Raw genomic sequence first — 25509 nt, 5'->3', positions numbered from 1 at the left:
TACATCTTGCTCACCAGATGGTAGAGTTTTGTCAGGACTGGCTCTCCCAAGGCCGTTAGTAGTTCCAATAAAATGTTGTCTACTCCACGGGCCTTGTTTCGACTCAGGTCTTTCAGTGCTCTGTCAAACTCTCCACGCAGTATCGTATCTCCATCTTCATCTACATCCTCTTCCATTTCCATAATATTGTCCTCAAGTACGTCGCCCTTGTATAGACCCTCTATATACTCCTTCCACCTTTCTGCTTTCCCTTCTTTGCTTAGAACTGGATTTCCATCTGAGCTCTTGATATTCATATAAGTCGTTCTCTTATCTCAAAAGGTCCCTTTAATTTTCCTGTAGGCAGTATCTATCTTACCCCTAGTGAGATAGGCCTCTACATCCTTACATTTGTCCTCTAGCCATCCCTGCTTAGCCATTTTGCACTTCCTGTTGATCTCATTTTTGAGACGTTTGTATTCCTTTTTGCCTGCTACATTTACTGCATTTTTATATTTTCTCCTTTCATCAATTAAATTCAATATTTCTTCTGTTACCCAAGGATTTCTACTAGCCCTCGTCTTTTTACCTACTTGATCCTCTGCTGCCTTCGCTACTTCATCCCTCAAAGCTACCCATTCTTCTTCTACTGTGTTTCTTTCCCCCATTCTTGTCAATTGTTCCCTTATGCTCTCTCTGAAACTCTGTACAACCTTCGGTTCTTGCAGTTTATCCAGGTCCCATCTCCTTAAATTCCCACCTTTTTGCAGTTTCTTCAGTTTTAATCTACAGGTCATAACCAATAGATTGTGGTCAGAGTCCACATCTGGCCCTGGAAATGCCTTACAATTTAAAACCTGGTTCCTAAATCTCTGTCTTACCATTATATAATCTTTCTGATACCTTTTAGTATCTCCAGGCTTCTTCCATGTATACAACCTTCTTTCCCACTTCATATCGCTCTTCTGTTCTTGCTTCAATTCTACCTGATCCTTAGGTCGGCCGAGAAACCTGTGTCGTCAGCAATTACCAACTTCACCGAGCCTACGACAGAGGTCTACAACAAAGCTCTTTGGCTGAGATAGCAGACGACGGTTAATGCTGTAGTGGCGGAGGTATATTCCTAAAGAAAACCAACTACAGCTACCTTTCAAACCTCTCAGGGAACTGAAACTCGTCCTGATATTCTGTAGATTTCACGTCCTATATCAATACCAATTCTTTCATTCTTGTACATGCCTGAAAGGCTTGCACCATTACACGGTAGATAATTAGATGCAGCTTGAGGATCGACCCTGAAGTCCCCCTCCCGGACGTGGCAGAGAAAAATAGCAGCCCGCCCGTTCGCCGCAGTGTAGTGGCTACACCGCGGTGCCCGGCGGAGGAGACGAGCTTAGCAGAGTTCCGCAGGAAATGGCGGATAACCGGTGGCGGCGGAGGCGGCTGTATAACGGCCGTTTCGCGTGGCCACAGGTCTGTCTCTTTCCTCCTGCCGCTGGCCCACGGCCAAGCCCCGTCTGTTTGCTCGTCTGCTGGCAGCTGCAGCAGTCAGCTGGTTGCACCACAGGAGTACAGCACTACTTCTGTAGGAAACAGCGAACTTAGCCCACTTCAAGCTGTCCGTCACGGCACCCTCACGTGGAGGTGTATTCGCACTCACGTCACGCCACTTGATTTGACTTGAAGTCACGTGATCTCAACTCACATCGCTGATCTTAACTGTTTTTTTTTTTTTTTCGCGTGGATTGCGACATCCGCTAGATGATTTTCAGCCGTTTTTATGCGCGAAGTGCACATACACAGCTTGTTAGCTTATATGGGTGGTATTTGAGTCCACACCTGTTCGAAAATGACTTATTGGACTCAAATAGTTTACTGCTTGCAGAGATAGTTTGTATAGTAGAGAAGGAAGACATAAGTTTAAAACACAAAAGGAGAGTGTGGCTCCGAAAATGGTCATTACGTGGTACAGAAAGGGTATATACAAGTAGCTCGAGGAAGAGGAATCTTCGTTTAATATTTTCGAAAGTCGAAGCATCTGTTTCATTTCTTACATCATACTGCACCCAGAAACACTAAAAGAAACGCAGTGTTACGAGTTGCCATCACATCTAGTGAAAAATTGGTTTATTTAAAGTTAAGTTTCTTTGTTAGTCCTGTGCTAATTTTTGTGGAATAATCATATCTCCGTCAATACCTTTCCCTTCAAGATTTGTAAGTTTTATTTCTTTCTTATTTGGCTTTTAATAGTGCAGGTGCCTTATCTGTACTGGAGTTATTTAGAGAAACTACTTAAGTATTTAGCACTGAAGCCTGCAAAACTGTTTCACGTATAATCCAAAAGGCTACCTAGCATGTCATACAATTCAGCGTGCTGCCTCAATGTTTCGATAAGTCTTTCGTCATTTATTAAATTTTAAAAAAGGAAATAACAAAACAGTTTTGTACCAAACAACGAACGAAAAACAACTGATATTAGCGACTAAAACCAGAACCAAACGAAACATGTGTGAATTGCCCTTTAAGCGAACAAGCAATCGGGGACAAATCGTCTATGTTAACCACCATTTACTTGTATCTATGAACTGGTTATCGCCACATAGGTTTCACTCGATACAACATTAGTTTTAGCCCAATGCAAAGTTGCGAGAGTATTGATTTTGACAAAGCAAGCAAAACGGTGAAAGAAAGGAAGACTTTGGGCCCAGTTATCTGTGCGCAAGTGTGAAGCGCTTGGAGACAGTTCACTTCACACTGCATTGCAGCTACAGCCTTCCTTGGCATTGTTCGGAAGCTTTGGACATATATCAGTTGACACTTTTCGCTGCTTTCTTAATGCAGTATGATGAGCAATTTTAAAGCAAACTAGCAGCTCAACCTGAAAGAACGTTAGTATTTATATTCTGGTCTTAGCAACCGGAGACATTTACGATGTAATTGTTCCGCATTTGAATAACTGCTACAGCTGAGACATTTCCTCATGTCTACAGTGACGTATGCAAAGCACTTCTAGAACTTCTAGAACTTCATTGAATAATGTGTAAAGAACATAATATCAAATTATTTCTTACACGTATGTCTGAAAGAAAAGACACTGTTGACGATCCACGGCTGTATGAAATACTTCGAAATTAATTCACTGACTGCAAATTCCTTGACATCAGGTGTAACAGATATAGATGTGCTACCCAACAGTGGCTTATGAAAATTTATGCCACACCGGGACTCGAATCCAGATTTCCCACTTATCGCGAGCAGTAGTCTTAACCTTTCCTTTTCCTAACGTAATTTATGTCAGAAATGTAACTATGTAAGAGTTCCCCATCAGTGTGCAATTAGCATTAGTAACAACAAACAATAAATGAAATTACGAACGCTTTCCTGGTGAAAGAAACAAAATGGCATGTGAACACCAACATGTGACTAGATGCACTCAGAATCATGGGTGTTTCGGGAACATCATCGCGAAGAGTATTGCATTTGCCACTGCACTGACCCAAGTTCTGGTACTTCATAGTCACACTGACGTCATCATCTCACTGTTTACACGCAGCTCCTGTAGGGTGGGGGCGGGGTCCAAGAAGACACTACCAAAAAATTAGTATAGTATTGACAGTATCTCTAACAGTGCGTGATAACGGTAAAATCATCTCCAAAAATATTGAGAGGCATTTTAGCCACTTCACTGCACTGGTCTTCATACTTGGGAAATAGGTCTCATCCAGCAACACCAGTGACTTCGGGGCAGTGGCATGGGGCCCATATCTAGAAGAAAGGCAAGCATTTTTCCAATCACCTGTAACATTTCTGGAGAAGATCCCCTCTCCAGTCGATGTTCATCCATGTCAAGCGTATGACACTGGCGCAAAGCGGTGAATCTCTCATGTGAATGGCATGTAGGCGAAGTTATGTATTTTCTGTTAGCAATCAGATACCAGGTAACACGAGCTTTCGTGTTGAAGAGGGTATGGTTCACGGAATGGCAGACCACGAACCAGAGGACCATATAGGGTACCTGGTTTCCACTACATTCCGGGCATGGTCTCTTATCTTTAAACGATTAACGTAACATTATTCGATGAAGAAGGTCCGACATGTGAGAGTGAGGTGGAAAAACAGTTCATCCGTGACGGTACTCTTTATTCCATTCTGGTGGCAGGTCCACTATTTAATCATCGTACTTACATGAAGGGCTGCTACTACTGCAAGGACTGAAGTAGTTCGAGGCCACCATGTGGAGGAGGAAAAGTTAGTATGTCTGTCTCATAGCAGACTGATGCTAAGACACACGTTCAGAAAGTAGCCAAACGCAGCCTGCAGTATCTGTGCCTTCAACTTTGCCATCGGTAAGATCTGTCTTAAATGAGGTACCGGTTTGGGTTTGACAAAACCAACCGCTTGTATCGCGTCTAATGCGACTGCCAAGAACGTACGTGTGGGCCACTTGAAGGAGGCATTTATAGTTAACTGAGACCGTTCGCTGTATGTCGCTTGTGAAGGTGAGCCCAAACATTTGAGCTTGCCCAGTAATGGAACTGGGGCCACACTCCCTGCCACAAGATGTCTACCAACGATTGTACAACCAGACTTCGTCAGGTTTACATGGCCGGCTCGACCAGTCCCATATCCGGTGGTCCATTCCAGCACCACTAGCAATCCATCCCCTCGTCACACCAACAACAGGTCGTCAGTGTGTACATGACAGATGAAAGCATGCCCTCTCATTGTGATCCCAGTCAGCCAGCTCCGCAAACCACGGAACAGTAGCTCAAGGGCGATGGCATCAAGGGGCACGGACAGTGGGCATCCCTAGCAGGCCATCTACCTGACAGTAACAGGGCACACACGTGGCTATTGACCAACATCGGAATGTGGGACCTCGGAGGAATTGCAAGACTATGTCCACCGCCCCAAAGGTACCACAAATACGGCAGGGCTATACTATCACGATAATCGGTCGTGTGAAACCCAGTTCGCGCAATTCGTCCACGAGACTCAGCGGGCCATACACACGGGTCCACAGGTAGATGCCTTGTTTCTTGACTTCCGCAAGGCGTTCGATACAGTTTCCCACAGTCGTTTAATGAACAAAGTAAGAGCACATTGACTATCAGACCAAGTGTGTGATTGGATTGAAGAGTTTCTAGATAACAAAACGCAGCATGTCATTCTCAGTGGAGAGAAGTCTTCTGAAGTAAGAGTGATTTCAGGTGTGCCGCAGGGGAGTGTCGTAAGACCGTTGCTATTCACAATATACATAAATGACCTTGTGTATGACATTGGAAGTTCACTGAGGCTTTTTGCAGATGATGCTGTGGTGTAACGATAGGTTGTAACAATGGAAAATTGTACTGAAATGCCGGAGTATCTGCAGCGAATTGACGCATGGTGCAGGAAATGACAATTGAATCTCAATGTAGACAAGTGTAATGTGCTGCGAATACATAGAAAGAAAGATCCCTCATCATTTAGCTACAATATAGCGGGTCAGCATTTGGAAGTAGTTAATCCCATAAATTATCTGGGAGTACGCGTTAGGAGTGATTTAAAATGGAATGATCATATAAAGTTGATCGTCGGTAAAGCAGATACCAGACTGAGATTCGTTGGAAGAATCCTAAAAGAAATGCAATCCGAAAACAAAGGAAGTAGGTTACAGTACGCTTGTTCGTCCACTGCTTGAATACTGCTCAGCAGTGTGGGATCCGTACCAGATAGGGTTGATAGAAGAGATAGAGAAGATCCAACGGAGAGCAGCGCGCTTCGTTACAGGATCATTTAGTAATCGCGAAAGCGTTACGGAGATGATAGATAAACTCCAGTGGAAGACTGCAGGAGAGACGCTCAGTAGCTCGGTACGTGCTTTTGTTAAAGTTTCGAGAACATACCTTCACCGAAGAGAAAAGCAGTATATTGCTCCCTCCTACGTATATCTCGCGAAGAGACCATGAGGATAAAATCAGAGAGATTAGAGCCTACACAGAAGCATACCGACAATCCTTCTTTCCACGAACAATACGGGACTGGAATAGAAGGGAGAACCGATAGAGGTACTCAAGGTACCCTCCACCACACATCGTCAGGTGGCTTCCAGTGGATGTAGATGTAGATCGCTGAGTGCCATCTCAATGTTTCTTTCATCACAAAAGCGCGTTTGAATCTCAGAGATGACTTTAGGGAGGATGCGCCAAAGGTGGGTTGGAAGAACCAGGGTGAAAATCTTGACGCCAGAATTTACATGGACAACGGCCGATAATGTCCAATTCCCCAATCCCTAGATGGCTTGAGAACCGGGACAAGCACACGCTGTTAAGACCCACTACTGCAAGGAAGGAAGAATGAATCGATTGTTGGTGTTAATAACGATCATCATCCTTTACCTCCTCAACATTACTGCAGATGTCATGTGACTGAGCACATTTGTTCTGTGCATGCAGTACACGTGAGTCGCCTAGAAGTTTCCACTGCACTGTGTGGAATACGAAGGTTCTGTTATAGTTCACTAACCTGCTGTCTTCAAGTTGATGTCCCCAGCGCAGAAAACAGCACGCAGATCGTAGGTCGTAGGTTCTGTATCTTGAGGCTGAAATTGACTTATAGCGAGGTTCTGTTCTGAAATAATGTATCACGTCTTTGGGATGCCACTCGCGTATTTTGATATAGCCACACGAGAAGAAAAAAAAAGGCTCTGAGCACTATGGGACTAAACATCTGTGGTCATCAGTCCCCTAGAACTTAGAACTACTTAAACCTAACTAACATAAGGACATCACACACATCCATGCCCGAGGCAGGATTCGAACCTGCGACCGTAGCGGTCACGCGGTTCCAGACTGAAGTGCCTAGAACCGCACGGCCACACCGGCCGGCCACACGAGAAGACTACATGATCTTAACACAACACTTTCTGATACAGCAAAGTTCATGATCAAACACAATGTTTACGAAAATGCATCTTTACACTATTTATGGCACGTGTCTGTGCCTCATGACTACCGGAGTGAATCTTTTAATACTGAATACTGGCAAGCACATCCTACGACAGACAACATGTCTGTCCTTCTCGACTGCCTAATCCAAAGTGACGAACAGCCCGAAACACTTCGCGCACCATACCAGAAAAGGCGTGACCCGAACTCTTCCGAAGTGCTTCGTCTGCAATTTCGTCAGTCTTTTGTTTTTGATTTACATTCTTTTTAATAATTCTAAAATGACTGATTGATAGTCAGCTGTTGAGAGATATTTGTATTAAAAAGTGAAGTCATTCCAATGAGTAGTTTAACTAATAATAACAACTATACTTCAACGTTTTGGCGCCCTTGCTCCGAACACAGCAGCCAATCACAGAGCAGTAGCATTATGCAGACAGTCTTTCTCACGGCAATCTTACCGAATCTAACATCTGTCACAGGTATCTCACACCACATTTCGTCATCTATATACTTCTTGCATCTCCACTACTCTGTGAACAGCTTCTTGGAGCCTAATATGATGGCTGACTAAGCCAGAAATATTACACCACGTCCTGCCTTTTGTAACGTCCACTGGGCTATCATAAATAGACGTAATTCAGTGTGATTGTTGTCTTTGAATGAGAGTGTCGTTCCTCTGCCTCTCATTTTGTGATTCTTTCAGTTACACTCTGTACTATACTGTAGAAGTTCCCTCTGTGTATCGGGGTAGGTGCCTTTTCGGTGACACCATTATATATACTTGTTTAATTTCAAAGAAATTTTTTGTTCTGTTATATTTTAGTAAAAGTAAATAAAAATCTTGTGCTTCTTCACTACGTTCCCGTAAGATGGAAGCATGTAATGTGTTTATAGTCTTTTTCACGTCCGTTCTTGTTTCAGCACGTTTCCACCACTCATTTCTTTTGGTAAAACGTTGTGCTGTTGTTCTCACAATCACCTACAACATCTATATTCTGCTGCCGGAACAGTATATTCCTTTCAGTTCCCGGCATCGCTCCCGCAAATTCGTGCCGACAAGGGAAGTTCACTCCCGAAAAAGACGGATCAAACGGTTCAAATGGCTCTGAGCACTATGCGACTTAACTTCTGACAAGGGAACCTCCCCATCGCACCCCCCTCAGATTTAGTTATAAGTTGCCACAGTGGATGGACCTTGAAAAACTGAACACAAATCAATCGAGAAAACAGGAAGAAGTTGTGTGGAACTATGAAAAAATAACCAAAATATACAAACTGATTAGTCCATGCGCAAGATAGGCAACATCAAGGATAGACAGAAATCAGGAGCGCCGTGGTCCCGTGGTTAGCGTGAGCAGCTGCGGAACGAGAGGTCTTTGGTTTAAGTCTTCCTTCGCGAGAAAAGTTTAATTTTTTATTTTCAGACAATTATCAAAGTTTAGGCACTCACACATAATCAACTTCGCTCTCCAAAATTCCAGGACATGTTCAGATTTGCTTCGACATATGCAGTATTTGACGGTCTACACACGGAAAAATTTGAAAACGTTAAAAACATATGTTTTGACAGAGCCCAGGGAAAAGTGTGCGACTGTGAGACTTTTGGATTCATTTGTTGCAGTTTATGCGACAAACACTTATGTTTTCATCACTTTTTGGGAGTAATTATCACACCCACAAGAAAACCTAAATCGGGCAACGTAGAAGAATCTTTTTACCCATTCGCCAAGCGTAGAAGTTAGGTGGGTCGACAACATATTCCTGTCATGTGACGCACATGCCGTCACCAGCATCGTATAGAATATATCAGACGTGTTTTCCTGTGGAGGAATCGGTTGACCTATGACCTTGCGGTCAAATGTTTTCGGTTCCCATTGGAGAGGTACGCCCTTTCGTCTACTAATCGCGGTGCGGTCGCAAAACACAGACACTAAACTTATTACAGTGAACAGAGACGTCAATGAACGAATGGACAGATCATAACTTTGCGAAAATAAAAATAAAAATTTCGCTCGAGGGGAGACTTGAACCAAGGACCTCTCGTTCCGCAGTTGCTCACGCTAACCACGGGACCACGGCGCTCCAGTGTTCTGTTTATCTTTGATGTTGCCTATTCTGTGCATGGACTAATCAGTTTGTATATTTTGCTTATTTTTTTATAGTTCCACACAACTTCTTCCCGTTTTCTCGATTGATCTGTGTTCAGTTTTTCAAGGCCTATCCACTGTGCCAACTTCTAACTAAATCTGAGGGGGGTAGGGGGGTGCGATGGGGAGGTTCCCTTGTGAGGACATCAGTCGCCTAGAACTTAGAACTAATTAAACCTAACTAACCTAAGGATATCACACACATCCATGCCCGAGGCAGGATTCGAACCTGCGACCGTAGCGATCGCTCGGTTCCAGACTGTAGCGCCTAGAACCGCACGGCCACTTCGGCTGGCCAGACGGATCATCTCTACTGCTAGCGCCAAAGCGCAGAAGCTGCGAACTTTCTTCCCTGACAGACGGACAACCAGCGGAACATGAGCTAACACCTGCGAATGCGAACCCAACGCGACCGAACAGTTTGCCCTGGCGCTTTCCTACCGTTTATAACAGAGAAACTTCTCTTTTGCTGATACGCGTTCGTCAGCATTAGCTCATGTGTAGACTGATAGGAGAAACCAGCGAATTAATTGAAGAACGCGAGGATTTTCGATACACATTTTTCATTTATCGTCATCTCCAACTCATTAATAAAATTACTGGAAGATGCAACCAGTCGAATAGCACTGTACACAGAGTTTTTCAATGAATGTTATACAAAATGTCAGATCACGGAAGATGGCAGAAGGCTAGTGTATCATTATTAAATGAGAAACGCTGATGCGGAAACGAGAGAGTAGAAAGTAATGGAGCTGAATTAAATTCTTCAGGCTTTCCCGGCAACCAGTTGACGTCTTGAGGTGTCGCGTGTGATTCCGGGTATCAGCGTCGCCCATGCATAACATTTCGACAACATGACTCGTTGTCTTCGTCAGGTGCTACTAAGATTGCTAGCCGAATGGAATGTGTCCAGTATGTATCTCTACTGCGTACCCCCCTCCGTGGTCGGCTCTGGGCATTCTGCCCGTACTCCGTTCCCGCTGGAATTTTTCCCAGTGGTTTCGTCATCGGTAAGTGCGCCTGCCCACGGACTGGTGTTTCGCTTCCGGCCCCGTGCGCCTTCATGGTTGGTTATAGGTGCTCCGTCTGCGATCCGTTCCCATTAGAGACTTGACGAGACGTTCGCTACGCAAGACTCGCGCAGAGTTACAGCCCGATGTGCCTACAGCCAGCCCTTTATAAGGTTTTCGAAAGGGTTTGCGCAGACACATGAAGGATGACCGCCGCCTCCTGGATGAGGAGGTCATTCTCTGAAGGAGACACTCAACCCAACAACAGCTCCTTGGATTGGTTGAGCAGCAACAGGAGCGCTTTGCCATAGAGAGTACATTGGTGTGATACTTCTCGACGTGACCAAAGCATTTTTGGGCGTGAGGCATAACGGCCTCCGCTACAAGCTTCTCGTACTGAGGTTACAAGTGTCACACAAGAAGAATCTGGGCGGTAGTGACGCAGGGGTCCGTTCTCGGTCCTCTGCTAGGGGACATACCGAAAACTGCCAGAGTTCGGCTAGCGTTTTACGCAGACGAGACTGCGCTCTTTGCGTGCAGTCTCAGCGCGCACATAATGAGGCGATGTCTGCATGAAGCATGCGATAACCTTGGACCTTGTGTGACCAAACTGCATCTCAAGATGAACACGGACCGAAGCAATGTCTGGTCATCACCAAGAGAAAGCTTCCTGCCCCATCCCTTTGTCAGGAACCTGGAAATACCTCGGCGTGACCCTAGATCGGCACGTGACCTGAGGACCTCGTTGTGGTGTCACCGCCAGACACCACACTTGCTAGGTGGTAGTTTTAAATCGGCCGCGGTCCATTAGTACATGTCGGACCCGCGTGTCGCCACTGTGTGATCGCAGACCGAGCGCCACCACAAGGCAGGTCTCGAGATACGGACTACCACTCGCCCCAGTTGTACGGACGACTTTGCTAGCGACTACATGGACGAAGCATTGCTCATTAGCCGAGCCAATAGTTAGAATAGTCTTCAGCTAAGTCAATGGCTACGACCTAGCAAGGCGCCATTAGTAACATTGCATGTATCTAAAGAGTCTCACTTGTATCGGCACAATCTCCAGATGTACCAAAGGGATGGATTAAAGTTAAGTATTCCAGAAGCTACGTACTTTTCTTTATAGCATTCATTACGTATCCTGTTTCAGACCTCACGCCATCCTGCTTTAACTTAGCGCGTGCCTTTCGGCTTCCTCTCATTGTGTCTAGGCTGTCTTGTCTAGACACAACACTCATGTTCGCGAAATAAGAGGAAAAGCGTTGGGTCGCCTAGTCACGCTTTACCCAATCTTACACCCAACAACGATACTGTCAACCTGATGTGGATCAACAATGTACCTGACACTTATCAGGCCCTTTATAGAGTACGTTTCTGTGGTCTGGGGCAATACCACCAACATTGACATGATAAACTTCAGGAAGCGCAGAACGAGGCTCTCCGTCTTGCCCTGCACTTACCCAGACGCCTCTCCAGTAGGGAGTTTCACGAGCAGGCTGTTTTAAAGGACCGCATAAAACAGACCACTCGCCAATTCTATGAAGAGAGGCGGCGATCTGAAAACCCGCTAATAGTGAATCTGGGCACAATGTAGCCGTACCTACTGCGTGAATGAAAGGATGCAGTAAAGAGCAGACAGTCGTTCTTCCCGCGAACCATACGCTACTGGAACAGGAAAGGGAGGTAATGACAGTGGCACGTAAAATGCCCTCCGCTACACACCTTTGGGTGGCTTGCGGAGTATAAATGTAGATGTAGATGTAGATGTAGGTGTAACAAGAACGACACGTATAGGAGACACACAGGAAAGTGCAGAAATGAATCCTACCGAAAAGAGTAACTAAGGAACGAGATCTAGGGATCTCCAAAAATCAGGTGGTCTCCGATCCAGTGCGCCTGGCCCCGAGCTGGCGTGGCGTTTACGGTTCCGTGCGCCTGACCGTAGATTCATTTCCAACAATATATGAGAGAGAAAGCCGCTACTTTGGTACTTCACGACAGAAAGTAAGTCATATATCAAAACCCATACCTCAAAAACAAGAGGAAAATGTGATTTAGAGTCTAGTCACGATCAGAGCGCCTGTTGACAGCATGACTGCTTCTGCATTTCAGTACATGAATTTGCTGCGTTAAGTTCCTCATTGTTTTCCATTTTACCTCGATACGTCCCTTAGCAGTTTTCTTCCTCTGCTTCAGTTAACGTGGCTACCTGCTTGGCTACATCTGTACCATTTTCTCGCAGTTACAGGAATGACAACTAATTCCACATTACAGGACCGGTATTAGGTGGTCTTCGCCAAATTCCACTGTGCTCGTCCCCTTGCTGTTCATACCTACCCTAATGATCAACCTGTTGGAACACGAGCTTTCCTTTGTGAAGATGACACAGCAGTCGGAGCTCTAAGAAGTACTTTTCTGGAGGTTCATACGAAATTCCCAACAGCCTTCGAAGATACAGCAAATTCCTACGACAATAACTTCCCGAAAAACTACATCGAGTAAAGAACGATCACGCGGTCAGTTTCAAAGATCACTGTGACAACATGAAGCTCAAAGTCTGCAGCCTCAACAGTGCAATATACGATACCTATCAGGGGCACACGGGGAGCACATGCGTGTGTCCTTCATACACGGCTCTGTTTCCCCACGACAGAACACACGACCACCAGTTTGGGAGAACTCCGCATACAACACGAGGACTGACACGGCTATCAATGAGACAAGCAAGGCTGTAAAAAGCAGCCCACGATCGACATACACATGGCAGCATACAGTTGCACAACCGAAAACTTGACGCAATGTCTGAATGAGTCGACGCTCCGCAGATACCTTGCAAGGCTTAGTCAGTTTGGGCACAGACGCAGATGCTACTGACATGTCATAATCAAGTCCTGAAGTGCTAAATAGCACAACGACTTTGTCAGTATTCTTTCGAAGATCTACATCAACTGGTCAAGTTCCGCTAAAACCGACACGCCACAGCCCCAAGGACGGGCCGTAGCGTATTGGGTGGTGAAACGTGCGTCTCTTGTATTGGTTAGCTGTGCAAGGCACTTTATAGCGCTTGCCGAGGGTACGTCTCGTAGCAGGCAGACAAATCGTAACGAAAAGGGAGAGAGCTTTTCCGCTCTGTCAGGTAAGGAATCAGTCGTCTCCCAGCCAACCATAATTTCACACGTCTCTTTCTTTCATTTGGCGAATCCGAGAATGTGACGTGTCGCTGTACCATCTGGTGCACTGTATCTTAGGTCATGAGCGAAGGACTAGTGGAGCGGAAAATAGAGTCACAAAACCGCGATGTATACCGTGCGAGGTGGCGCAGTGGTTAGCACACTGATCTCGCATTCGGTAGGACGACGGTTCAATCCCGCGTCCGGCCATCCTGATTTAGGTTTTCACTGATTTTCCTAAATCACTCCAGCCAAATGCCGGGATGGTTTGCTTTGAAAGGGCACGGCGATCTTACTTCCCGGTCCATCCCTAATCCGATGAGACCGATGACCTCCCCTGAAACAACCCAACCAGCGACGCACACCACCTGACGTAAATAATGAAGCACGCAGAACAGGGGAGGAAAACGATGGTACATCACGTTATTTAGTTGATTGTAGACTAGTGTCAATATCAGGCCATTTAGACATTGCTCTCCCTCTGGTGTGGTTTCATTAGAGTGTGATAAAGTCATTTACTGTTTAATATGTCGAAAATTGAACGATAACAAATGTCATGGTGAATTTCTAAGCTACGGTTTAATTAATATTCCTTACGGTAAATGTAGTTCTAGTTCCAGCTTAACTGACAACATGGTAGACAAACCTACTAACGATGCTGGTACACATTGCCTTTTCTCTCTACCCACAGGCATTAAACCTTATGCCCTCCTTTAATACTATTAGATGAGATCTTGACGCCAGTTTAAGCTAAGTTTAATATTTATGCAATATGGTTTAAAGGTCCCGAGTTCGAGTCTCGGTCGGGCACACAGTTTTAATCTGCTAGGAAGTTTCATATCAGCGCACACTCCGCTGCAGAGTGAAAATCTCATTCTGGAAACCTCCCCCAGGCTGTGGCTAAGCCATGTCTCCGCAATATCCTTTCTTTCAGGAGTGCTAGTTCTGCAAGGTTCGCGGGAGAGCTTCTGTAAAGTTTGGAAGGTAGGAGACGAGATACTGGCAGAAGTGAAGCTGTGAGTACCGGTCGTGAGTCGTGCTTCGGTAGCTCAGTTGGTAGAGCACTTGCCCGCGAAAGGCAAAGGTCCCGAGTTCGAGTCTCGGTCGGGTACACAGTTTTAATCTGCCAGGAAGCTCCATTAACAATAAATATTAACAAAAATAGTAATAAAATAAATTGTAAAAATACTAATATATGAAGAAGTGGAGTTGATACTCTTAAGTGGACATGAAGGATGGTCGTACCGCAAAATTGCGGAAGAATTTAACCTTCGTCCCCCCCTGTCAGGTAATTAATCACCAAGTTTAAAATACAGGCAGTCTGTTGAAGAAACCCAGTTCCAGAGGACCAAAGGTTTCAGCGAAACGAGAGAGACTGTTTTGGGCAATGTTTATGCTAGCCCGGTCGTCCACGGAGTTGGGTGTTCGAAGAACAACCATCCAGTCCTGGCAGGAGAGATTTCATCCGTACAAGCTACAGATATTGCATCACTTAAATGAAGACGGCTCCGATAGATGCATTGAAGATGTGTGGATGGTTTACAGATAAATTTAATGAGAATATCAATTTCACTAAAGCCTGTGTGATGTTCAATGACGAAGCTGTGTTTTATGTCAGTGGTGAAGTGAACAGACAAAAATCTTCCATACTGGTCTCAAGGCAGATCGCATTGGATTAGTCTGTCCAGACAGCAGGGCTGCCATAAGGTGACGACCTAGTGTGGTTTGTGGAAAGTTCATGTGCTGCTAGGACATTTCTTCATTGACGAACATGTAACGGGTGAGACTCATCTAAACGAGCTGAAAGAAACTGATGCCTCAAACTGAGCGTTTGGGTGAGGGACTTCCAGACTGGTTTCAGCAGGATGGGGGCCATGACCATTTCGCTGTAGCTCTTAGAGATTGGTCGAATGACGGTTTTCCTCACTGCATTTGGAGAAGAGGTGATGAGGAATGGCCCCTTCATCCGCCAGACTTTTCTTCCCTTTATTTCTTTCTCTGGGGTATGCTGTAACAGGAAGTTTACTCGATGAAGATAACGAATTGAAACCAACTGACAGAACGCATTACCAGCCAATGTGCTAAAATAGACCGCAGTTGAGACCTATTCCATCGAGTTCACCTTAATCTTGCAAAGCGCATCTAATTATGTATTGAAAAGTACGGACATCATGTTGAAAGTATTATTTATTAAAACTAAAGTGATTAAAATGCGCTTTATTATTATTTATTAGAACTGCCTACGTACCCAAGCTTTACGGACACCCTGTACAGCGGTCTTTTGTTATGGTGGTCAGTCGTCGTCGCCGGAAGCTTGACAACGAGTATGCTCGCTCCCATGTTGCCATGAGGTCCAACATCTGTCCACTGTCACACCACAATGCCTCTTGATATTCCGTTATTCGACCAACTGGAAATCCACACTGACACCGTTTCTAAAGTCTGATAGGTCCTGATAACGCTGATAACCCGAATGAGAGTCATCTCCATGTTCTATTTGGTCCTGTTCACGCCCTTACACACCCTTAATTTTGAAGTTATGTGCAAAGTCCGTTGGAAGCCGTTAAGCGCTATCACTTTCAAATAATGCATGAATATGTCTACATCAAAAAAATTTTTGCATCACCTCGGTTCCGAGAGCTCCGGAACCTGTACAGAAAAATGGATTAGAGATCAACTTGAACATCATTTCCGCCCTTTTTATTGCTCATGAAAACCACACATTGCATGTCGTACCACCATACCGCGAGACCTTAAGAGTCCGTGGTCCAGATGGCTGTACACACTGGTACCTCTAATACCCAGTAGCACTTCCTCTTGCATTGATGCATGCCTGTATTCCTGGTGGCATACTATCCACAAGTTCATCAAGGCACTGTTAGCCCAGATAGTCTCACACCTCAACGGTGATTCAGCGTAGATCCCTCAGGGTGGTTGGTGGGTCACGTCGTCCATAAACATCCATTTTGAATCTATCCCAGGCATCATTAATTAAAACTTCGGGGCTGAATTGCCGTGGTCCATATATAAAACTGCTTCTCCTTCCGACGTTTCGTTGCCTACTGCGGGCAACATCTTCCGAGGTGAGTCGGCGATTGGCTGCTAGGCGCTGGAGGTCCCACTTATATAGAGCGCTAGGATGGCGCCACCACTCATCACGTGCTTTCGACTTTAAAACTATCTCTGACTAGCACCATCTCTCTCGATTATAGGTAATCGATAGTCACTTCGTTGGTACAGAGTCGACTGCCATATTTTGTCTAGTTTTAACCCTTCTTTTTTATTAAAATTATTTTCCTGTTCGTGGATCTCTATAGTGAGACAAATGTGATAGCCAGGACCTCAAATTATTATACCCGCATGTATAGAGAATCTACAGAAGGAACTACAGTGCAGTCTTCCTCAGTGAAACATCTCTGGAAAAAGACATTTAGTATTTCGGCCTTTAGTGTGTCGTCCTCTGTTGCAGTACCATTCTGGTCACAGAGTGTCTGGACATTTTTGTTTTGATACACCTACCGCTTTGACATAAGGCCAAAATTTCTTAGGATTTTCTGCCAAGTCAGTAGATAGAACTTTACTTTCGAATTCATTGAACGCCTCACGCATAGCTCTCCCCACAGTACATTTCGCTTCGTGTAATTTTTGTCTGAAACGCTTTGGCTATGTTTATGTTTGCTGTCAAGTTCCCTTTGCTTCCGCAGCAGTTTTCTAACTCGGTTGTTGTACCAAGGTGGCTCTTTTCCTTCTCTTACGATCTTGCTTGGCACATACTTATCTAATGCATATTGTACGATGGTTTTGAACTTTGTCCACTGATCCTCAACACTATCTGTACTTGAGATAAAGCTTTCCTGTTGAGCCGTCAAGTACTATGAAATCTGCTTTTTGTCACTTTTGGTAAACAGAAAAATCTTCCTACCTTTTTTAATATTTCTATTTAAGGCTGAAATCATCGATGCTGTAACCTCTTTATGATCGCTGATTCCCTGTTCTACGTTAACTGTTTCAAATAGTTCCGGTCTATTTGTCACCAGGAGGTCTAATATGTTATTGCCTCTAGTCGGTTCTCTGTTTAACTGCTCAAGGTAGTTTTCTATCTGGTAATTTAAAATCTCCATCCAGAACTCTAACATGGTCGGGAAATCTACTCGAAATATTTTCGAAATTGTCCTTCAGGTATTATGCCACAACAGCTGCTGAGCCAGGGGGCTAAGAGAGACATCCTATTACCATGTATGAGCCTGCTTTAACCGTGACCTTCACCCAAATTATTTCACATTTCGGATCTCCGTCAATTTCCTTCGATACTACTGCACTTTTTATCGCTATAAAAACGCCTCCCCCTTCACTGTCCATCCTGTCTCTGCGATATACATTCCAATCTGAGTTCAGAATGTCATTACTGTTTACATTTGGTTTCAGCCAACTTTCCGTCCATAGTACGATGTGGGCATTGTGACCGTTTATTAACGAGAGCAGTTCTCGGACCTTTTATAGACGCTCCTGTAGTTTACTATTAGCACATTAATATTGTCATTCCCTGCTGCGTTTTGCCTACTCCTACCTTGCCGCGTCTCAGGTGGCGTCTTGTCGGGCCTACGGAGGGAATTCTCTAACCTAAAAATCCCACATGTGCATTCCACACTTACTCCGCTACCCCTGTAGCCGCTTCCTGCGTGTAGTGCACGCCTGACCTATTCAGGGGGACCCTACATTTCTCCCCCTCCAAGTGAATACTTTCAAATTTAGAACGTTTCTTGTCAGAACACTAAAGAACTGTAACATCGGACCTTACCACTAACGTAACCTACGATCGCAATGCTCTCCACAGGCAATTACTGGTTACATATGGCGCACTGCATTCAGAATCGAAGTCGAATGTGAACTCCCAGGCATACCTTCCTTCCACTTGTGTACGTATTAAAGATATGTAACGTTCGTAGGCCTATTATTTAGTGAAAGGTGCCTCTAACATCATCTCCATTGAACTGGGAAAAGAGCTCGCCGTATGGTGTCCGTTGAAAGGAAGACATCGACCACATTTTGTTCGCCTGCCAACGTCACGAACATGTAATGGACTTTATGCTTCGTCAATCACCATTCTTGTGAGAAGAGCTTTTACCAGCAGCGCACGATCCTTCGTGGAGACGCTCATGTTCAGCGTCTTGGACGAAACTACGCAACAGACATGTGTCGCGCGTGTGCTGGCCTGCATATTCTGACGCTTACAGCACCATCTATCGGACAAATTTTCGTTAATTTCTTCTCCCATGACCTTCCCCCGTGCGTCAATGATATACTTTTCAAATTTGACATCATTCTGAGCACTTGTTGCCTTTCTGCAGCGTTTTGAAACTGGTACTTAAATTATGGAAATCCTTTATAACAAAGCACTGTGGCTTTCAAATAAACCTTCTGAGAGAGAACGACGTTACCGTACCTGGGAGATGCTTGAATACAGACGTGAGCTACTCGGCGAAAATCTACTGACAATGTTTCAAGAACCACAGTCGAGTAAGTAAGCGAGGAATATATTACAACGATATACATATCTTTATCATAGGACAGATGAAACGGCATTACACAAACTACAGCGCGCACATAGTCATTTAACATTTTCATGACCGCTGAGAATACGGGTCCCACAGAAGTTGGAATTAACTGCATGTCATTGCTGTGTGTATCAATATTACACTGGTAACGGGGAAACCTTTTAATCGTTTGCATAATCCTTATAATTATAACTTTCTCCTGCAGACTGTTCCGTTTCCAAGTTTCACTGATGAACCTCTGTTCCGCTCCGTTCCGTGCTGTTGCATCGAATCACCGTAGTTCGCACCTGCACATTGAGTGTCGTGACTTCCCAAACAATTCGGGTCGATGAACTGTACGTATGTACTGATGTTCGTCGCTTCACAAACGATGACCATATTGAGCAACTAATATGTAAATTAGAAGCTTGAGAGAGGCCCTATCTATAAATGTATAACTTTTCTGTATGTCTTGTCGTTTTCGCGCAGTCGTATTCCTAAATCACGTACGTAGCTTACACTTCCTGCCAGATTAAAACTGTGTGCCGGACCGAGACTCAAACTCGGGACCTTTGCCTTTCGCAGACAAGTGCTCTACCAACTCAGCTACCCAAGCACGACTCGACCTCACAGCTTCAATTTTGCCAGTACGTTACTCCGCTACAGAGTGAAAATTTCATTCTGGAAACATCCCCCAGGCCGTGGCTAAGCCATGTCTCTGCAGTATCCTTTCTTCTAGGAGTGCTAGTTCTGTGAGCTTCGCAGAAGAGCTTATGTGAAGTTTCGGAGGTAGGAGGCGAGGTACTGGCAGAACTGAAGCTTTGAGGTCGGGTCGTGAGTCGTGATTGTGTAGCTCAGTTGGTAGAGCACTTGCCCGCGAAAGGCAAAGGTCCCGAGATCGAGTCTCGGTCCGGCACACAGTTTTAATCTATCAGGAAGTTTCATATCAGCGCTCCCTCCACTGCAGAGTGAAAATTTCAATCTGGTGACGTACGTAGCTGTTAATAAGTCTGTATGTCCGAGCTTTCACTGCGCTGGAAAATGAACTGGGAGGGGGAGGGGGGAAGCATCTTTTAGATGTATTTTATCCTGATTACGACGTTAATTAAAATGTAAGTTAGTGTGTTCCACATTCTTCAAATGTTAGTACAATACTGAACCCACGCTCACAAGCCGTTACCTATACCTGGATTCGAACCACCACCCACAGCAAAAGCTTGGCATTATAAAGACGTTGGCGGATAGAGCAACGAAAACTGAGAACCCGAGATGCTTGACGCAGAAATAAAACATCTCACCAATGCATTGTTCAAGAATGGTGATTTGTTTGCTGAGGTGAAAAGAGCCGTAAGACCAACGCGAAGAGATCGTAGCGATGCTCTAAGCGACGGTGAAAACTTAAGTTTTCCTGTCAGTCATTATGCACATGAATGACAGCATACGAGAAATCTTGAAAAACCGGAACATTTCGGTATTCTGCGCGCACGCACACACACACACACACACACACACACACACACACACACACACACACACACACACACAAGATACCAAGATACAAGATCACCTAAAATTGGCCAAGGATGTCCGACATCCGCTGGAAAAGGCTGGAATTTGTAGGGTTCCGTGTAGTTGTGGGGAGGTGTCCGTGGGTACTGCAAACAGAACTGTCAAAAAATGACAGAGCAGAAGGGCGATTGCAGAAGAGGAAGGACTGACACGTCAGTTGTTGCGGAACATGCTTTACATCTAGGTGCCGGTCGCGGTGGCCGTGCGGTTCTAGGCACTCCAGTATGGAGCCGCGCTGCTGCTACGGTCGCAGGTTCGAATCCTGCCTCGGGCATGGATGTGTGTGATGTCCTTAGGTTAGTTAGGTTTAAGTAGTTCTAAGTTCTAGGCGACTGATGACCACAGCAGTTGAGCCCCATAGTGCACAGAGCCATTTGAACCATTTTTTTTTTTTTTTACATCTAGGAGACCGCCATCATTTGAATAGGACTCAAGTACTGGTAGCTACAAGCGGATACCGTGGAAGGCTATACAAAGAGGCCATAGAGATTGCAAGATATCCCAGAAATATCAGATGGAAGGAGGACGATGTGATATTAAATGAAATTTGGACTCCAGTGCTGAGAAAGATGTGTGCAAGTCATCCAACAGCGGACGACGGCAGTCAACAACGGCCAGTTGCCCTCGCGTAATCAAAACATGTGATGTCACGCCATTGCGTGGAAGCGCAACTTTGTTGTAAATGGCGAGCCAGGGTGTGACTCGACCATTCAACAAAGCTGCGATCCCCCTTCAATATATCCTCCTCAGATGGGGACTAAACGTCAGCTTTTGAAGTGAAACCCATTCGACCACAGCGTAACAGCCAGGAACATTTTACTAACTGAGTAGTGGATGGGTTAAGGAGTCTAGTGCCCCAGAAGTGAATGCTGTAGAACTACGCCATAATCCGGGATGCACCTAGAAGTGCGCTCTGCCATGCACTGCACAGTGCTTTGCACAAATAGAGTGAAATTAGGTGCAGAAACAATTTGATGAGAGAGCGCTCGGTATATCAAGATTTGACTTCCGTAATATGAAGTTATGATTTTTTAACGTATCAGCGATTGATATTTTATGATATAGGATGTAAATTCTCTTACAGAAACTTACGGGTACTATTGTAGATAACGTAGTTTTACCTCTAGAAATCTGAAAATTGTTTAGTGAAACCAAAAGAGATGACCGTTGTAGAAATACGTTAATTAGTCATTTTCTACAATGAAGACAGTATGTCAATTTTTTTCAAAACAATTTAAATGCTTCAACGGCATTTCTCCTATTCTTTCCGTACTCACCAGTGCAGAGAATTTACCGCATGGTCTTCGTCAAAGATATCTGTGGTGTCACCGCCAGACACCACACTTGCTAGGTGGTAGCCTTTAAATCGGCCGCGGTCCGTTAGTATACGTCGGACCCGCGTGTCGCCACTATCAGTGATTGCAGACCGAGGGCCGCCACACGGCAGGTCTAGAGAGACGTCCTAGCACTCGCCCCAGTTGTACAGCCGACTTTGCTAGCGATGGTTCACTGACAAATTACGTTCTCATTCGCCGAGACGATAGTTTAGCATAGCCTTCAGCTACGTCATTTGCTACGACCTAGCAAGGCGCCATTATCATTTGCTATTTATCTTGTGATGCATGTACCGTCAGACCGATGTTCACCAATTATGGATTAAAGTTAAGTATTCCAGCAGCTACGTACTTTTCTTGCTAGTATAACTCCTTTAACTGTTCCAGACCTCACGCCAGCCTGCGTGAGCTTAAACGCGTGCTTTTCGGCTAACTCCTAGTGGCTTGGCTGTCTTGCCAAGTCACTACAATATCAACTATCAACTGATTTATTTAGTTAACTTGTATCGAGATTTTCTAAGAAGCACTGTGCCTCATATCGTTACTTTGACTGTAAAGAATACCCGGGATTTATGTTTTTATGAATAGGAACAATAAAATGTTAGCCTACCGAGGGAGACGTCACGCTAACACCGTGTAACACGGTCTCTAGCCTTGGTGGAAGACAGGACGAACGTCCACAGGTTTCTTGAGAAATGCCATGCCCAGGTGGAGCCTCTTATTCGTGATTGGGTATCTTAGAGCTACCAAAGTGCATGTTGAATGCTATATTTCACCTGCTGCTCTAAAGCGTTCCAACATTTTGTGTGGTGCTGACTTCGAGAGTGTTATTGGACCAGAGGATGTGCACCGGGATGTCTGAATATTCATCAACGAACACACGTTGCAACTGTGTGACTACATATGTACGCACCCTACTCTTCATGAAGAATGGGTAACATCTGGTTACCGAGAGTGCTGCGATAAACTTCCCAGTTAATTTTCACGGTAATAACATTGAGTGCTTCCAACAAGGACTGTTGACATTTTTAAAAATATCGGCAATTCGCTATATAGATATGAAAAATGTATTATCGGCACTCGATATATGGTAGAAAGTATCGATATATCGATGGAAAAATATCCGCTTATCGGATTATGAAAGTATCAGCTGCAAATTGTAAATATAATAATCAAAATATCCACGGGTGTGCTGCCGGTCTATAGTGTCCAACGGGCACAATATTTCGGCGATCAAACATGTCGCCATCATCAGGTGAACTGACGGACTGAGCTCCTGTGAACGTGCCGGCACGGAGATCCGTACACTATGGCTGCTCAGAGGGAACTGGGTTCGGTCGCGGCGGCGGCCGATTTAAATACCCTCCGCCCGCGGCGCGATCCCTCCGCCGTCCGCGCCCCGCGCCACGGTCGCGCGGTGGAACAGATTGCGACGACGTCTGAGATGACGTCGGTGTGATGGCTCTGTCCGCCGTGGTCGTCACAACTATACGTTTGCTCGATTTACTCTTGATTAACCCAATCGCTGGTTCCCAAGCCTTGCTAAGATTATAGCCACAGTCACGGTTTCGGAGGTCGTCATTGGTGCGAATTTCGATGGCCTCTCTAACAACGCTGTCCCAGTATCTCGACGTCTGTACCAGAATCCTCGTACGGTCATACTCCATGGCGTGATTTTCCGACAAGCAATGTTCAGCGACCGCCGACTTGCTCGGATACATCAGTCGAGTGTGCCTCTGGTGTTCACGGCATCGATCCTCGACGGTACGCATCGTCTGACCAATATACGACTTGCTACATTGACACGGAATCTGGTACACGCCGGCCTTCCTCAAACCGAGGTCATCTTTGGCGCTCCCCACCAGTGCTCGAGTTTTATTTGGAGGACAAAACACAGTTCCGACCGGTGTTTCTTCAGAATGCGGGCGATTTTCCCCGAGAGTGCGCCTGTGTATGGAATAAATGCAGTGCCTACCTCCTCCCTCGTGACTTCATCCACCTCAACAGGTTGTGCTGCAGCGGTTGGGCGGAGAGCACGTTGAATCTGCCACTCTGAGTACCCATTTTTGCGAAATACAGTTCTCAGATGTTCCAATTCCTGGGGTAGACTCTCTGCGTCAGAGATAGTGCGCGCCCTATGTACTAGAGTTTTAAGTACCCCATTCCTCTGTGAAGGGTGGTGGCAGCTGTCTGCGTGTAAATACAGATCAGTGTGCGTTGTCTTCCGATACTTCCGGTTACTTCAGCATTTCCCCTCACACGTATTCGCCCACCGGAATGACCAAGATTGACATATAGGCAACTGTTTTGGAACAAATCTGATAAGAAGAAATAGCACACCTAGTTGGGTGAAACTTTAACGCAGCTGGTGTGTTTATTTATTTAAAAATTGACCCCAACACACACACACTATTTAAAAATTGGAAATGCTGTTATTCCGTTTGCACTACAGCTCCCCAGTGGAATAGGACTACTACTTTGTGCCACATATACTTGTTTCACACAGTCGAAGGGGAAGACTGGAAGTGATGAAAGGTCAAAAAGTAGTAAGTGAAAATAAAATTATGTTACTAGAATTTCAAAGGAACAACTTGAAATATTAATCGAAAACTGCGGAAAAATACAGGGTGATTCAAAAAGAATACCACAACTTTAGGAATTTAAAACTCTGCAACGACAAAAGGCAGAGCTAAGCACTATCTGTCGGCGAATTAAGGGAGCTATAAAGTTTCATTTAGTTGTACATTTGTTCGCCATTTCAGCCAATAAAGTTTTTGGTCCCTTTTTCTTCGAAGGTGCTACTGTAACTGGACTACAGTATCTGGAGATGTTAGAGAATTGGCTGTTCCCTCAGCTCGAACAAGAAGCACAACAATTCATATTTCAGCAGGATGGAGCGCCACCACATTGGCACTTATCTGTCTGTAACTACCTGAACGTCAACTATCCGAGGCGATGGATCGGCCGCCAGGCAGCCCGTGACAGAGCACTTCATCACTGGCCTCCAAGAAGCCCTGATCTTACCCCCTGCGATTTTTTCTTATGGGGGTATGTTAAGGATATGGTGTTTCGGCAACCTCTCCCAGCCACCATTGATGATTTGAAACGAGAAATAACAGCAGCTATCAAACTGTTACGCCTGATATGCTACAGAGAGTGTGGAACGAGTTGGAGTATCGGGTTGATATTGCTCGTGTGTCTGGAGGGGTCCATATTGAACAGCTCTGAACTTGTTTTTGAGTGAAAAAAAACCTTTTTAAATACTCTTTGTAATTATGTATAACAGAAGGTTATATTATGTTTCTTTCATTAAATACACATTTTTAAAGTTGTGGTATTCTTTTTGAATCATCCTGTATAATATAGGGTGAAAATATCGGCAATCTATGTGCCATTCGGTACCGAATTATCTATATATCGGCGAAAAGGCGCCTCCTGTGTGTACCGACATTTCTTGGAAAAGTATCGGTAAATCTATATATCGATATTATATGACCAGTCCTACTCCAGTCCGCACGAGGCGGTAATTCAAACCGGCCAGTCCAGTTCAGCAGCACACCAGTGGTCGGGCCAGCAGCTCCAGCGCACCTTCGGAGCCCCATCATCAGTGTGCGCAGGCAGAATTATTTCGTATTTCCGTCGATACTAAGTTTGAGCCAATCGCACAGAAGTGTCACTCCGTGAGAAGACTTCAGGACGGTGCCCCGATGGCAGCCGGCACTTCCAGCGCAACCAGCCGCACTGGAGAGACCCCGCCTGGACAACGCGCAATTACGGCCAAATCTTCTACTCTTCTACTCTGAAGTTGGATTTTACTAAAAGGATTCCACT

Source organism: Schistocerca serialis, chromosome 1 (assembly GCF_023864345.2).
Source record: "Schistocerca serialis cubense isolate TAMUIC-IGC-003099 chromosome 1, iqSchSeri2.2, whole genome shotgun sequence".
Lineage (NCBI taxonomy): Eukaryota > Metazoa > Arthropoda > Insecta > Orthoptera > Acrididae > Schistocerca > Schistocerca serialis.
Note: the sequence above shows the minus strand (reverse complement) of the source record.